This window comes from Dromaius novaehollandiae, chromosome 1 (genome assembly GCF_036370855.1).
Source record: "Dromaius novaehollandiae isolate bDroNov1 chromosome 1, bDroNov1.hap1, whole genome shotgun sequence".
Lineage (NCBI taxonomy): Eukaryota > Metazoa > Chordata > Aves > Casuariiformes > Dromaiidae > Dromaius > Dromaius novaehollandiae.
In genome coordinates, this window is record NC_088098.1 from 151,519,814 (window position 1) to 151,534,356 (window position 14,543).

Sequence of the window (14,543 nt, forward strand, 5' to 3'; positions counted from 1 at the left end):
CTCAGTGGATTTGTCAAAATGGGGGTCGTGAAATTCTTAAGCTATGTTGGGATTTTAGGAAGAGAGGGCATGCAGGTATATGTGCTTTTGTCGTGAAGAAAGGAATTGACCTCTCTCCCCCCACCCTGCATTCATGCTTGCCTAAGTTTCATCTCCTCAACCTACTGGATGGTGTTCGCCAGTGATGAAGAGAGAAAATATAAAGGAGTCCTCCAGAAAAACTGTGATTCAGCAGTAGCTATTTTTGTGAGGAGACCTGATTTACTTGAAGTGCATTGATGCATAGTTAGTCTGACATACTGGAGGCGTTGTGCTGGCATATAAATAACTTTAACATTGTGTTGTTGCTGTAAATGACATTTTGTACAGTTTATTGGGACTATTATAATTATGGGGTCTGCTATAAATCTTCATTCAGGAACTTGATACTGTAAACAAAACCCTTTAATTAAAAAAAGAAAAAATATACCCCCCAGCCCACATACGAAAGTAAGGAACAAACTCAAACTGAAGAGAGCAGCCAACATATTTGCTGCATACCATACAATAATGATGGAGAGCAGATGAAGGGGTAACACCAAGGAGCCATTGAGATGAAGTATCATAAAAGGACTGGTGACAGATCATGCTATTAGGAGTGCGCTAGCCCACACAAATGTGGTGATACATATGTTGGCACCGATGAGCAGGAGGGAAGTTGAAAACAATTGCATAAGGCATTTGTTAGGAGAACTGGCTCCGCAGGCCCACGCAGGAGGAACTTCAGTTTTGCTCTGAAGCAGTTCTTGCTCTTTCTCTTGAGATGCAGAGACTGGATATAAACAACATTAGGCTTGAATAAGCAATCAGGCTCTGCTTTTGCAATGGGAAATGAAGACGCCCAAGAAATCCCCTTTGTCCCCAATAGGCGTGTGTGTGCCCGTGCTCGCTCTCCATTTAAAAGACTTCTTCAAATTTGAATTACCCCAGAAGTAACTTGCTTATCCTTCCAGACTCCTTATGCACACAGCCTGTTCCACAGCAGCGTGATCACTGGGCAAAGGTCTGATTACATTTGAACATATGTGCAGACCTGCCCTAGGCTGCACGTGGGTGACTAACCCTTGATGTACTTGGTGCTCTCTGAAGTGGGAGCCAGTGTTGTTTGAATTATTGCAGTTGGACCCATAATTGCATTAGAAGTACTCCACTCTTCCACCTTTCCTACCAGTCCAATTGCTTGAGGAAGCAAATCGCTTTGCCTTCTGTAATCTGTTTTTGTAGCCCTGATACTTTTCCAGATTTACTCCAAATTCTTTCCAAGCATCAGATTTTCAATTTAGTAGAACCTGTTTTTCCTCATTCCTGTTCATCTCTCCTGTTTCTCTTGCATTTCCCATTAAATGTGGAAAATTCTTGCACTTGTACGTTCATATAGATACCAACTAAAGAACCTAGTTTTCCACTCCCTTTACGCAGGTGAGCATGTTGTCTGCTAGCAGCAGCCAGAAAATACAGGATGCCCATTGCCAATGCTGCTGGAACAGTGATATGGGGCCCTGTAGAGCAGTATTGCTGTCATTCCACATCCACATGCAGATGTGTTGGATTGGAAGCTGATGGTTTATAAACTTGAGGAGAAGTAAAATACAGAGCATGTCATTTTTGAGTTGACTCTCTTCAATGCAGAGGCTTTAATGGCTTTTCTCATCCTTTTTAATCCTACAAATGTAATAGTACACTTAAGAGCAGGCATACATTACGGCAGTGTAAGGTGTGAAGAGCATTAAAATTCACTGTGGTGCTTCTGTTTCTAAAGCATGAGAACATAATTGTTACAAAAGCAGTGAATCTCTTCCATACCTGCAGTTTTCCTCTTCTTTCGTTTTTTATTTTTTATTATTCCATTCACTTCTGGGCTAAAATACACCTTTCTTGTCAGTGATACTGACCTACTTTGTCTCTTTGCTGGTTGCCCCTCAGTTCCTGTGGGCCTTCTGACTTGCAGATGTGACCCATCTTCTCCCATGCGGGATGGACAGAAGTGAGCTCTGAACTTTGAGTGTGGTGCTCCAAATTAATCCTTCCCAAGGTTGTGGACTGTTATGCTCCCCAGACAACCCCATTTCTCATGTACCGAACAAAATAAGAATGAATATATTTTCTCATAATCTTGGATCTTTTTCAGCAGGAATCGGGAAAAACAGTATTTTGAAGTTAACTTATGATAAAATGTGATCTAGCCAATTAGAGGTTTTCATGCTGATCTAAGATGACACATAACCAGGTACTGCAATACGCAGATACAGCTTTCTTTCTGAATGTTGTTCAATAAGCCTAGGCCTTGGCCTTTCCAGTCCACATTCCTCCCCTCCCTATTACATGCCCCAAAATTCAGGAAACTGGCTAATGTCTTCTGGTAAAAGCTTACAGTTTACATCTGTTGCATTGAATATGAATATGTAAATTTCTTAACATCAGCAAGATTCTTGCATAATTATTCAAGCATAGACACAAAATTGCTAACCCACAGTGGTGCTGACTACATTGGTAAGCACATATGTACTTCTGGATGTATTTTTTGAATTGTCTTTTGTGTTAGAACATGATAGCATTTACTTAATATTTTTGAAAAGTGCTTCTAGACTTCTACCCAAACTTTTGTATTCTTGGCTGATTTCCATATCATGCAGCTTCATATCCTTTATCCGGCACCTTGACTGTTAGTTTGCTAATGCTTCAGTTTTTAATTGAGAGTGAACTTAAGTTGAGATGCAGAAAGAGATAATAATTTGCAAAGAGCCTCACAACATTATGCAATAACTGTGAAGAGCATCAACATTTACTTTGCGTGTTTTCTAACAGCTTATACGAAGGCAGGTTGAAATTTAACGGAAAGATCAAAGCGACTAGGGTTGGCTTTGGATCCAACCCTAATATAATTCATTTTTTACTGACTTCTGTTTGGCATCAGAAAGTATTAAGGCACTTACCCTTACAATTTTAAGAGGCCTAATTTTAGAGGACAGAGGATCAAAAATGTAAGCCTCTATTCCAGGGAAGCTGACTGAATTACACATCTGTGTTTTCTTCATTACCGGAGGTAAAGCATATTCACTTCATTCTTGCAAAAAGGATGAGAATCAGAGATGGTGCCAAATCTGCAAAGAAAATGTCATATGAAAGAGGATTTCATGCTTACTTTGGTATTAAATTTTGAACTGCTCTTTAACTGAACCTGACTTTCTAGGTTTTCTATAGAATCATTATGGTCTTTGCAAGATTTTCTAGTTACTAAAATTCATCCTTCCTACTCCAGAGCTCCCTTTCCTAATGTTATTTATCATACCTAAAAGGAAATGCTTTAAATGATAGATATATTTTGAATGGACAAAGCCTTACTATTATGTAGAATTTAAAGAATGTTAGACCTCTTCTGGACTTAAAACTCAGATTGGAGAAGAAAAAGATGCTCGTTTTCTTGTTTGTCTGTTTTCTTTGGTTTATTTCATCTTTCAGATGAAGTTCCCGTTCTCCAAGGAATGCTACAGTATTACTGTGTCTGTGCTCTTGGACCTTACATTCCTGTCCCATAGGGATTTTGCACGTGTTGTTCATCTATAATAAGCTAACATTAAAAAAATAAATTCTGCATGTAGAATCATACTTTCCATCAGCCTTCAGGAATTACAGAGCAGGCAGTCCCTCTGGCATGTTCTCAGTTGTCAGTATTGACTTGTTTTCAAGACTGTCACTAGCTTCGTCATTGTAGTGAAAACTTTATCGATATGTGAATGAGCTGAAAGGGTAGATTATGAATGATTGTCTTCATTCTTTTCATGGACTTTGATTTTTATCATTGCTATGGTATAGTACCATAGCAGAAAACTTAGCCAAAGTTCAGCCATTTCAGGGTTGCTCTCGTTCTTCTTGTTTCAGCTTCTCAGTTCTTGCTGCTCAGAGATGCACCTTTCTTCTGTACTGGTTGGAGCTGACTGGATTCACGAACTTAATATTGAACTAACTACTCTAGAGTTCACTATAGGTTATTTAGTATCAGGGCTTGGCTATTTAAAGGAAAGAGCAATGAGTTCTTTATGCAGGGATTATATTCTGACAAATGTTTGCAGGTTTTAGCTACTTTACACCTGCTTATCTTGTGCAAACTGGTCTCCCCCCCCCCCCCCCCCCCCGCCTTTCTTTTGCTGCCATTTTCCCATGTCTTCAGTGATTCACAGCCTCCTACACTGAGGTCCACTGGGACTCCCAGAGATGACACTGCTATTAGATGATGTTTCTTGGATGACCCAAGTTTTCCTTGTAATCTGATTCCAGCAAAAGAGATGGTGTCAGGCCTCTGTGTCTTCGGGGAATGGCTTGAATTGCATACACTTAGGGAAGAGAACCTTGTTCAGAATGACCTAAAAGCATACAAGTCTCAGAGCAATCATCAGTTTTCAGTTCTGGGTCCAAAATCATGAGTCACCGAAGCACTGTTCTGGGCAAGTCACCCTGCTCAGTGCTTCGCTCTCCTGCTTGCCTGGTCACTGGTTTGAAGCTTCCTCCTTGCAAGTGGGGTCATGATCCTGCGTGTACACTGGTCACGGGGCAAGCGCCCTCAAATACTTGTGCTGCTGTTACTGTTGTGTCTTTGTGTTGTATCTGTGTGTTCAGTATGTGAGATCTCAAGATCACACGTAGAACTAAAAGCACAACTTTGGGGGCCTGTTTATGGACACCTTAAAAAAACCTCTGTGTACTTTTGCTTGTGTCAGATGTTTGAAGGTTCACCTTTTTGATGAGTGATATGTTTTCATTCTCTCTTTATGAAAGTGGATGAAATGAACAATAGCGAATAAAAATATGATGAGATCATTTCTGTTCACAGTACAAGCTCTTTGCAGACTTAAAAAAAAAAAAAAAAAAAAAAAAAAAGTCCCCAGAGGTAGAAAGATTTAAAAACAGAATTAGGGAATTACAAAAGTGGTACTATATATTTTTGCCACCTGCTTGTTAGAGCTCCCATTTCTTCCACATTCTTTGCAGCACTCAGAAGTGTAAATGTATCTGACATCTTCCTTTCTTCACCACTGTATAGCCAGTGTATCCCTCTGCTACTCAAATTTCTTGAAAGAGTTGCCTTCAAATTGTGCAAATCGCAATAGTGAATGAGTATCTATTCACTTGGAAATTGCACTGATGCTGCAAACTTGTTTCGTATTAGGTCACTGATCTGCTGTCACTCGGATGATTAACAGTGTTATTAACCACTTATTTTTGTTGTTGATCTGGGCCACATTTTAGTTTGTGAAGGAGGATTTGGGGGATATTCAATATAAATCTGAACTGCAATTTTCTCTTTGGAAGGGAATGCATTCCCCTGCTGTCTCTGCTACAAATGAGATTTAACATGAGCTGAGCAACCTCAGCTGAGGTTCAGTGTTTTAGTGTGTGTCAGACAAACTCAGAAACTTTCTCTGTGAGGACTGTGTGTGCTGTCGACTGAAGAAATATTTTACCCACTTCAGCAGTGGGAGGTGGTTTAATTAAAGAGAATAGGTGGTACATACTACATCAAACACTTACTTTAACTGTGAAAACTTTCACATGAGAATTAATAGATTCATGCAGATGTGTACTTATGGGGGATTAATGACTTTTGTTAAGCTGGTGATTATTCATTTCCATCTGAATACATTACTCTAAAAACACACTTGGAATTAAAAAACAAAACAAAACCAAAAAAAGGATGGAGGTGGGGAACAGGCCTTGGAGGCAGGAAGGCGAGGACTGAATTGCTTTTCCCTTCAGTGGCTTGGAATTAGAAATCCTTGGCTGATACTTCAGATAATTGTGACCATCACTTTCAGCCCTGCAGTCAGGGCAGGCAGAGCTCATCAGGTACAGTATGCTCTGTTTTCAACTATAGCATACAGAGGACAGGGCTTAAAGAGAGCAGTAAAAATAACAGGTGTCAAATATTAAGAAAAGCCCCTATTTCATTCAGATGATTGGGACAAAACCACAATGAAGGTTTGCGTGACGTTCACGTGGGCTCAGGTGTCATCCAGCTCTCACTGAACTCCAGAGTCCTCCTATGGGCTTTAAGAGTAGGATCAGACCTACCTTACCTGGATTATAAGCCCCTTTTCAGGAGGTGCCCTATAGAATGTAATTAGAAAGAAAACTAAGCAGAGGGATAGAATAAAAGAAAAGCCAAGGTGTCCAAGTGTAAGTTTTTGATGCAGCAAGGATAGGGAGGTGACAGGAAACATCAGGAGGAAGAATAAGTCTCAAATGATACTCATGTGGAAAGAGAAGAGTATTAAATCCAATCTATGGATTGGAGTAATACTACTCCATTAAGTGCAAGTCTGCTGTCACAGATATTTGGTTACTATCATCTCCTAACAAGGAAGTTACCTTCATGCAAAGAGGTTGTTCTAAACTGCATATGTAACTGAAGCTATGCCATATTCTCAACTACAGTAAGCAGGGTTTTTTTCCTAGTGTTTTTTTTACGTATTTATATTTTCTCTCCTGAAGACTTCTGTTGATAGATTTCTTCCATAGTTACTGCTCACATTAAATGGTAATTATCATAGGGAAATGTAAAGACCTGAATGATTATGATGGGATGCTATTTTCCCCTAGGCTTGAAAATCAGTATTGGCAACAACTGAGATCAGAATGGGGGATAAGAATGAGGGGGGGGGGGGGGAGTAAATGAAGGGTTAAAAAAACAGCGTAAGTGGCTGTGGAACAACATTTCTCTATCAAATAAAATGTTTTCATCCACTAACAATCTGTCTCAGTCCTCATTAAATATAGTGGGAGCTTTTCCATTAACTTAAAAGGGTATTGGATCAGCCTCAGTTGGATTGCCCACCATGCTGGGTGTAATGGATGCAGTCTTTAAGCTCAGAGGTGAGCGGAAGTAATTTTGTGACTGAAGAGTCTGAGCAAAATCCCAACCCCATTGCATCCTGTGGTAAAACTTCCATTAACTTCCTTAGGTCTGGGGTTTTGCCACTAGACTCAGCATGAAATGAAATAAATGCTGCAGGAGGCAGCAGGATGTTTGACAGCAGAGATGCTAGGTATGCTTTATCTATGCCTGGAATGCCAAAGCCTAAACTACTTTTGCTGTTAAAGTTTCCTGCTAGTGTTTCCTCTGATTCATGAGAACAGCAGAAATATGAGCGAATTAAGCACGACAGCAGATGTTTGCCTTGTACAGAGACAAATTCTGCAATGGCACTTGGTACAGACTTTCTTTCCAAAAATGCTCTAGCTGGGATTGTCCAGTTTATCCAGAGGCGGCTGTATCTTCTATGCAGAGGATAACCAGAATGTAGTTCTCATCGCCGCCGCTGCCATCCAGCAGCACAAACCACACCCCTAATGCATAGCCCAATGAAAGAAAGCACAAAGCAAGAGTTAAACTAAAAATAAGCAACTTGGAAGGGAAGAAGCTTATAAGAAAGTACCCATCCAGCTGTGCTGTCTGCAGGAAAACGATGTATTTTTGAATTGGAAAGAGATGCGTGTGTAAAAAGGAGAGAAAAAGATTGAAAACACATGCAAATGGAAAGGATTTTCACCAAGCTCTCCCCCAATCTCGAAAGCAAGCTGCCCATTATTATAATTGCAATGTAAGCCCCAGAACTATGCACTGCGCTGTGAGGCCAGATCCCTCCCTGGAGGACTTGCAGGCAGAGATGAGTACAAAAGGAGGCATAGGAGTTCAGGGGTAGGTCAATGCAATGATTTCAGTTTTTAAGTGGCTGCAGGATTTTTTAGAAAGGACTGAAAATCTATTTCCTTTAAGCTGTTAGAGTTGAATTCCACAACCCGAGGGATCCTGAAAGGCGAGTGCTTTCTTAATTCTTTTTGCGGTTATCAATATCTAATCCAAGCCTGCTTACCAGGCTCGGGCTGCCTTTGAAGTACTGCTGCCAAGACCTCCTATGCACCTCTCCTATACCCTAGCCCGCTCCCTGAGCAGGCTCCAAAATTAAAGTGGTTGCATCCATGTGGTTCACCTTTCATTTCTCCGTGTTGTCCACCGCTATTGATGGTATGTTCCTCAAAAGGGAAGGGGGTGGTAAAGAGGCATCAGTCCTCCTTTCGAATGGCGCTGATGGGATGGTCCCTGGGACCCTGCAACTCACAGGAGCACCTGCTGCCTTTTGGGCCACCCTGCTCAATGTCAGTGACATTTGCGCTGGTCATCAGTACCTGCTGAGGCCATCTCCTGGTCATCCTGGCGAGCCTGGGTTTGCTCAGGGAGAGAAATGGCTGGGGGTGGGGAGGCTCTGAGCCTTGCTTTCATCACAGCTAATGCTTAAGTGAGGCCCCCAGAACAGGAGCCTACTTGCTTCAGGCTCCCTCTGTAGCCACCAGAGATCTTTGTCCATTCTCCAAAAAGACCACACAGGTCTAAATGCTTCATTTTGGTGCCTATGTTTAGATGGCCTGCATGTGAGCCTGAGTCCTCCTTGTGTTTAAACGGCTCATCCCTTCAAATACTATTTTTCTGGTAACTCCAGCTGTGGTATTTTTGTATGGAATCATTAAAATGGGAAACATTTTTTCCCCTCCTCTTTTGTGTGGTGTAATACTAAACACGTCCCCCACACACACATGTACACCATCCATTTTTCTTCGTAGAGCATCTGACAGCATGACTTCATCTGCTTGGTTATCGTGAGTCTGGGGAATGCTGGCTTCAGCTCAGAAACCGCTCCAATGTGCTGAGCAAACATCACTCGTAGTCAGACTATATGAGGGCTTACGTTTAAAGTCTTCTATGCAAGAAAAAACTTCCCAGGAGCTGCTTTTCTATGAGATCATCCTTAATGATACAGGATTGGCTTCTTTGGTTAACTGGATTGAACACGAGGGCAATATTATGGCCAAATAAAAGGGCTGTTGTTTCAAAATGTTTCTGTAACTTTCCAGGATTGCATTTTTGCACAGAAGTGAGCATTCATTCTTTCTTAGATTGCAGCTTCGCAATCTTTTGTTTGGGCAGTGGTGGTTCCTGTCATTGGAAGTGGTTCCACTGAAGCCTGCAATGGATTTTAAAGCGTTACGGGGGTGGGTGGGCTCACAGAAATGAAAGAAGAGCTGCATCTTTGGCGATGCAAACTTTTCCCTAAGCAGAACTACATTTTTTACTCAATTCATTCTTTCTATAAACCACTGTTGTTCTTGTTTATCAAGTAGCTACAGTAAGCTGAAGTAATCAAAAGGGAATGAATTCTTGCAGGCATCTAATATGAGCCTTTCCACAAAAACTCCACAGCAGCGTGAGGCCAGTATGCTGCAAGAGCAGTACGCACAGCACCTAAAACTTGTTAAAGGACGTATTTGTTGCTACGGCTGTTCTGACGTTGTGCAGACTGCTGAAAGAAACAGCAGGAAATTAGGATGGCTTAGATACTCATGGAATACCAAGGAAACATATTATGTTCCTCTATTAGCTGATAATATCTAGGCTATGCAAATGCAAACTTTATGGTGTGCAAATATCCCCTTCTGCTCTCCATGAAGAAGATAAGTTTTTACAACTTGCTCAAACCTTCACAAAAGATCAAGCTGCAGTTTTATATAGTCAGAAGTAATCCAGTAGAGAAGGGTTTGAAAAAAGAGAATAACTTGTCACGTACCCTGAACCTTAGCCTGTGAGGCCGGAGAGACTTGCAAAGATTTTGGATTTCCTCCTTTAATATTCCCAAAACATGGGCCTGCCACTGTTTGTGCATGGCAGAGGCAAATAATGCAGATGGAAATCACAAATACTTCTCAAATCTTAGTCAAGCATGTGCTTATTAGTCTGAACAGTGTCAAGGTCCCAGCTTTTTCCCCACTAGGCTGTCGAACCCCTGCAAATTTAGGAGCTACCAGTGCATGTGAGGCCACTGGCTGTTTTCTGTCATTATTCTTGTGATGTGCATGAAGCCGACATTACCCTGCTCTTGCAAAGATCACTGCCAACACAGTTTTTCAGGGTGGGATAAATCAGCCTGGTCAAATTAGGAAGTGATCCAAAGTCTTGCTAATAACCCAAACTAAATAAAACAAAGCTTTTATTTTATTTTAATTTAGAGGAGGTTTAAATCTCTTTGGCATGAAGCCCTCTATGTTCCCTCCTAGTCCATCATGCAGAAGTTGTTATGGCTCAGCCAGAAGCGCTTAGCAAAGAGATGGCTCTAAAAGAGAAGTTATCCTCATGGACCTGAGAGGATGAGCTTGTCCAGAGCTGTAACCTGGCTTCCAGGGACCGTTCAGATGGAAACTTTGAATGTTGAACCTGGAGGCTGATTCCCCTTGGATGGTTTCCCTCTAGGCTAGTGTTCAAGCCAGTGTCAATGTGTAAATCTTTGCATGCCCCAGCAAATAAAAAATGTGGCTGTATCACAGATGGTGAAATTGAAATATTTTTCCACTGAAACAGCAGGTAGAGAAGGTTGTACAGGACAGCTACTGATTCTGGAGATTTTAGAACCAGTAAATCCAAGAAATCTTTATCTAAGAGTTTTTAAAGGGCTAGAGCAGGAGCTCTTTGGACCTCTAAATGTTGCTTTTTAGTCAGTGTGTGGGAAAAAAAAAACTTATTGTTAACCTGTTATGTAAATCAAGTGATTGTGATAATTATAAGTCTGTCAACTTGACCTTGATCCCAAGGAAAATAATGGAATAACTGATTCCAGCTGAAATGTATGGGTTCTTTAATATAAAGAATTAAAGGAGGACCACATTGTTAATGTCAGTCTACCTTGGCTTAAGAAAACAGGTCTTGTCAAATTAGCTTGATGTATTTTACTTGATCGTGATTACCAGCTTGCTTGATAAAAGATGTAGTAGTCTTCTGAATGACACAATTTCACATTTTGATCAAGAAATAAAATTTAGTGTCCAACAGAAAAGGTTTTGATACCAACAGATCTCAAAATGGAGACATATGGAGGCAATCACCTCTGAGCTGGTGTATGTTTAGCAGGGATCTCCAGGGATCAGTTGCTAGCCTTTCACTATTTAACACTTGTATCAACAGCTTGCTAGAAAACATAAAATCATTACTGATGTTTGCAGATGTGCACACAGACTAGAGAGTGCTGAAGTAATGAATGAGTCAGGTTCCTGGAAGAGCCATCTGGATTACATGGTAAACTGGGAGAATGCAAAAAATACTTTTTTTTTTTTTTTTTTTGTGCCTCAGTATAGGGACTTATATCTAGGGATATAGACAGCAGGTCACATTTGCTGAGGCCTGAAGCTTTTGTCCTGCAGAGCTGTGACTCAGAGGTCCTGAAGGATAGAAATGGGAATATAAATCCCAGTGACATTTTACCAAAGTTTGTACTCTGCAGTGTAGGTTTTGATAATGCACAGTGGTAGATGTGGAAGGAAACATTAGAAAAATAAACTCAATACTGGTAGAAGGAAATGGATTGTTTACAAAGTCACTGTATGTTGGATAAAATCCACTTTTGTCAGAGGATTAGCACAGATAATATCACTGTTTTGAATAAGACTTTCATCTTAGGCTGCCTCTCTGTGCAGGGGTGGACCTTCCCTTCAAGCCTGTGTATGTAGTTGTTGAGGATGTGCTACATCTGGATTTAAATTCTTTATTTACTGTTTTCCTGGCAAACATTTAGGTAAATGTTGCATTAAGTGGACATTTATTTTTTAATAACATTGACATTTATCTTGCTTTATTCCTGACATTTTTAACTTCTTCGCAGATTTATATCTGCATAGCCATTTCTGTTCTAAAATTTGCACTAATTGCTTTTCTGTGTATCTATGGGAGCAGCTATCAGCAAAGAGAAAGGAAGGCACTACAGTTATGCATTTTGATTAAAGATAAATTGAAATAATTAAAGATGTGGTATTTGACTTAGGTGTTTTAAGGACCGAAAACCAATGTCCTGATACCTAGAGAGAAATATCTCACTCCAAAAATAATTGTTGTTCTGGTAATTTCTGAAGCAACTAAGGGTAGTATCAGAATGTGGCCTACAGTAATTATTGTTCTGAGACAAAGGGGACGCTTTCTGTCCCCCCAAAAGGGAATTATTTGGATTGCTCTTCTCCTGTTGCAGAGCGTTGTATGTATAATTCAAGAGGTGCAATGCAGCCAGGAAGCCCTGGAGAATGAGACTGTCCTAGCAGGCAGCACTGAGAAAGCTGATACAAGCGATGGGTGAGCAGATAAACAGCAACGATTTCAGGAGCTGGCTAGTGTCATGGAAGCTGCACTGTATTTGCGCAGCTGAGGGGGCCATACATCTTTCGGTCCCTGGTATTGATCCTTTCAGGGGTGAGACCCAGCTTGCCCAGATGTGACTGAGCTACAGACACATCCCAGAATCAGTGTTTTCTGAACCTCCTGAGAGCGCCGACTGAAGCTGTGATCGTGTCAAGGAAACCGATCTGTCACGTGAAGTGCTAATAACAGGAATTAAGTCATTCTGTGAGCACGTTATTGGAGTATAAACATGGGTAGTCAGTTCGGTATCTCTCTGTGATGACCGAGTACCTCTGGGGAGTCTCAGAAAAGCTCTTGAAGAGGAAAGGAAGAGTCTTTAGCCCCTTGAAAAAAATACAGGCAGAAACTACTAATGCACTTGTATCAATTCCCTTTCTATAGTTTTATCTCCTTTCCTTGGTCTTGGATCTGAAATGCTTGGGGAAGTCTGGGATCTTTTTCTGTCCGTCTCTCTGTCTCTGTCTCTCTGTCTCTCTCTCTGCTCTAAATCCTTTACACCATGGCCAACGCTGTAGCTAAACGGCCCCTTCTCATGGTGCTGCACGAGCCGGTCTCGCTTGGCATCTCTGGAGCGTTGCTTGCCACAGTGCTCCCACCTCTGCTGTGCTGGAGCCAGGGGCAGCAGCTGCTCTCCGCTTCCTTGTCCTAACAAGAATTGGAGGAACTGCTTTTCCTGGATGCCCACCCACTTCTTCCAGGTTTTCCACCAGAATTGGCAATTGTTAATGCTCGGTATCGTCCCTGCTCTGGCTGATATGAGAGATGAACAGTGAATTGCTCGTGTCACGGAGCATTTGATGCTGTGGCGGTTTCATGACATAAATCAAAGTTCATGGATCCAGACTAATGCTGTGTTTTCTCTTCCAGCCCAGCTGAGAAGCTGCCTTGGAAAGTTTAGCAAAAAGTGTTAAGTAGGCCCCCAACATCTGCCTTCAGACAAAATTGCTTCATTGTCTTCTGTGGGTTCATTTGAAAAAGCATATAAATGGAGTTTGCATGTCTAACGCAACTGAAAGAATCAGAAAAAGACTGAAAAAGGATGTCTTTCGTTTCTGGAGCCATGCTACTTTTGTATAAAATCAGCATTGTGATTGAGGCATTCTTATTATAATTTTGGAGATACATGTTTGTAATGTGAGGCATTACAATGTATGATCCTACACCCCATTTTTTTTTTCCTTTACAAAATTCAAAGCTTTCAATTCTTAAGTAAATTAAGGTTTCAGATTGACAGCTCCAGATGTAGATGCTGTCTGTTCATAAAGCAGGTGCTGTATGGCCGCAGAATCAAATTGCCTATTTAATTTTACTCAAGCACCTTAGCTCTCATCCAAAGAAACCCTCATGTCAGGATAGGATGCTAGCAATTGTGATTCTGGTATAAGTATGAATCTTTATGACACAGAAGTTGTGTAGCTGGACTTAAGTGATGTAATTGATAGTATTGCTCTTCTTCTGTCTCTGTCCTCACTTGATGATTATAATAACCTGCTCCTTTGTCCCAGTTCATAGCAGCAACCCTACTTCTGAGCCTGCCGGGCTTCAGTAACGTGTTTGAGAAAAAATCCTGTTGTCCGATTCTTTAGCTTCATGCATTTTCCTGTCATTTGTATGGGGGGGAAGCCTGAGCCCTAACACAAAGGCTGTTTAAACTGTGACTGTGACTTAGAGGCTAAATCAAAGCTTTGCCTTTTGAATCATTCCAAGAGTGGTGCTGCTTCTTACCAGCACAAGGTGCCCCAAAGACATTTATAATTCAAAATTATTTCTAGCAATAAGAATACAGATGGAGCCAATAATCAGTTCTTATTTCTAGGCTTTTTCCATCTTCTGATGGGGGGGGGTGGGGGTCTTTCCTCTGCAGCCTCCTTTTTAAGCTGTGATGCAAAAATCAGGCAGCCCGTTCAACTTTCCTTGGTGCTGATACCTGACATCTTTTGTGTTAAACCACAGGAACAGCGGCATGTGTCTAGCACCTGGATCCAGATCCCTATGCACAGGGCCAGAGGACAGCTTGCAGCACAGCCTCTTTCATGCAGGACCCTTGAAGGGGCTCGTCCCAGCTCCAGCGTGTGGGAAGAGCAGTTGCTGGGAGGCTCATGAAGACACTCAGCAGGTCTGTGCGTTGCCTTGCTCCAGGGCTGGATCACCTCCTCCGGGCTGAGGCTGTGCTCCGGAAAGGGAGGTTTGGCTTGCAGCTGGTGCAGAGATGAGACCCCGTTGTGAAGCAGAGCTCAGCGTCTGTTTGCTGGCGCACGTGGTGCTTGGTCCGGCCTGCGCC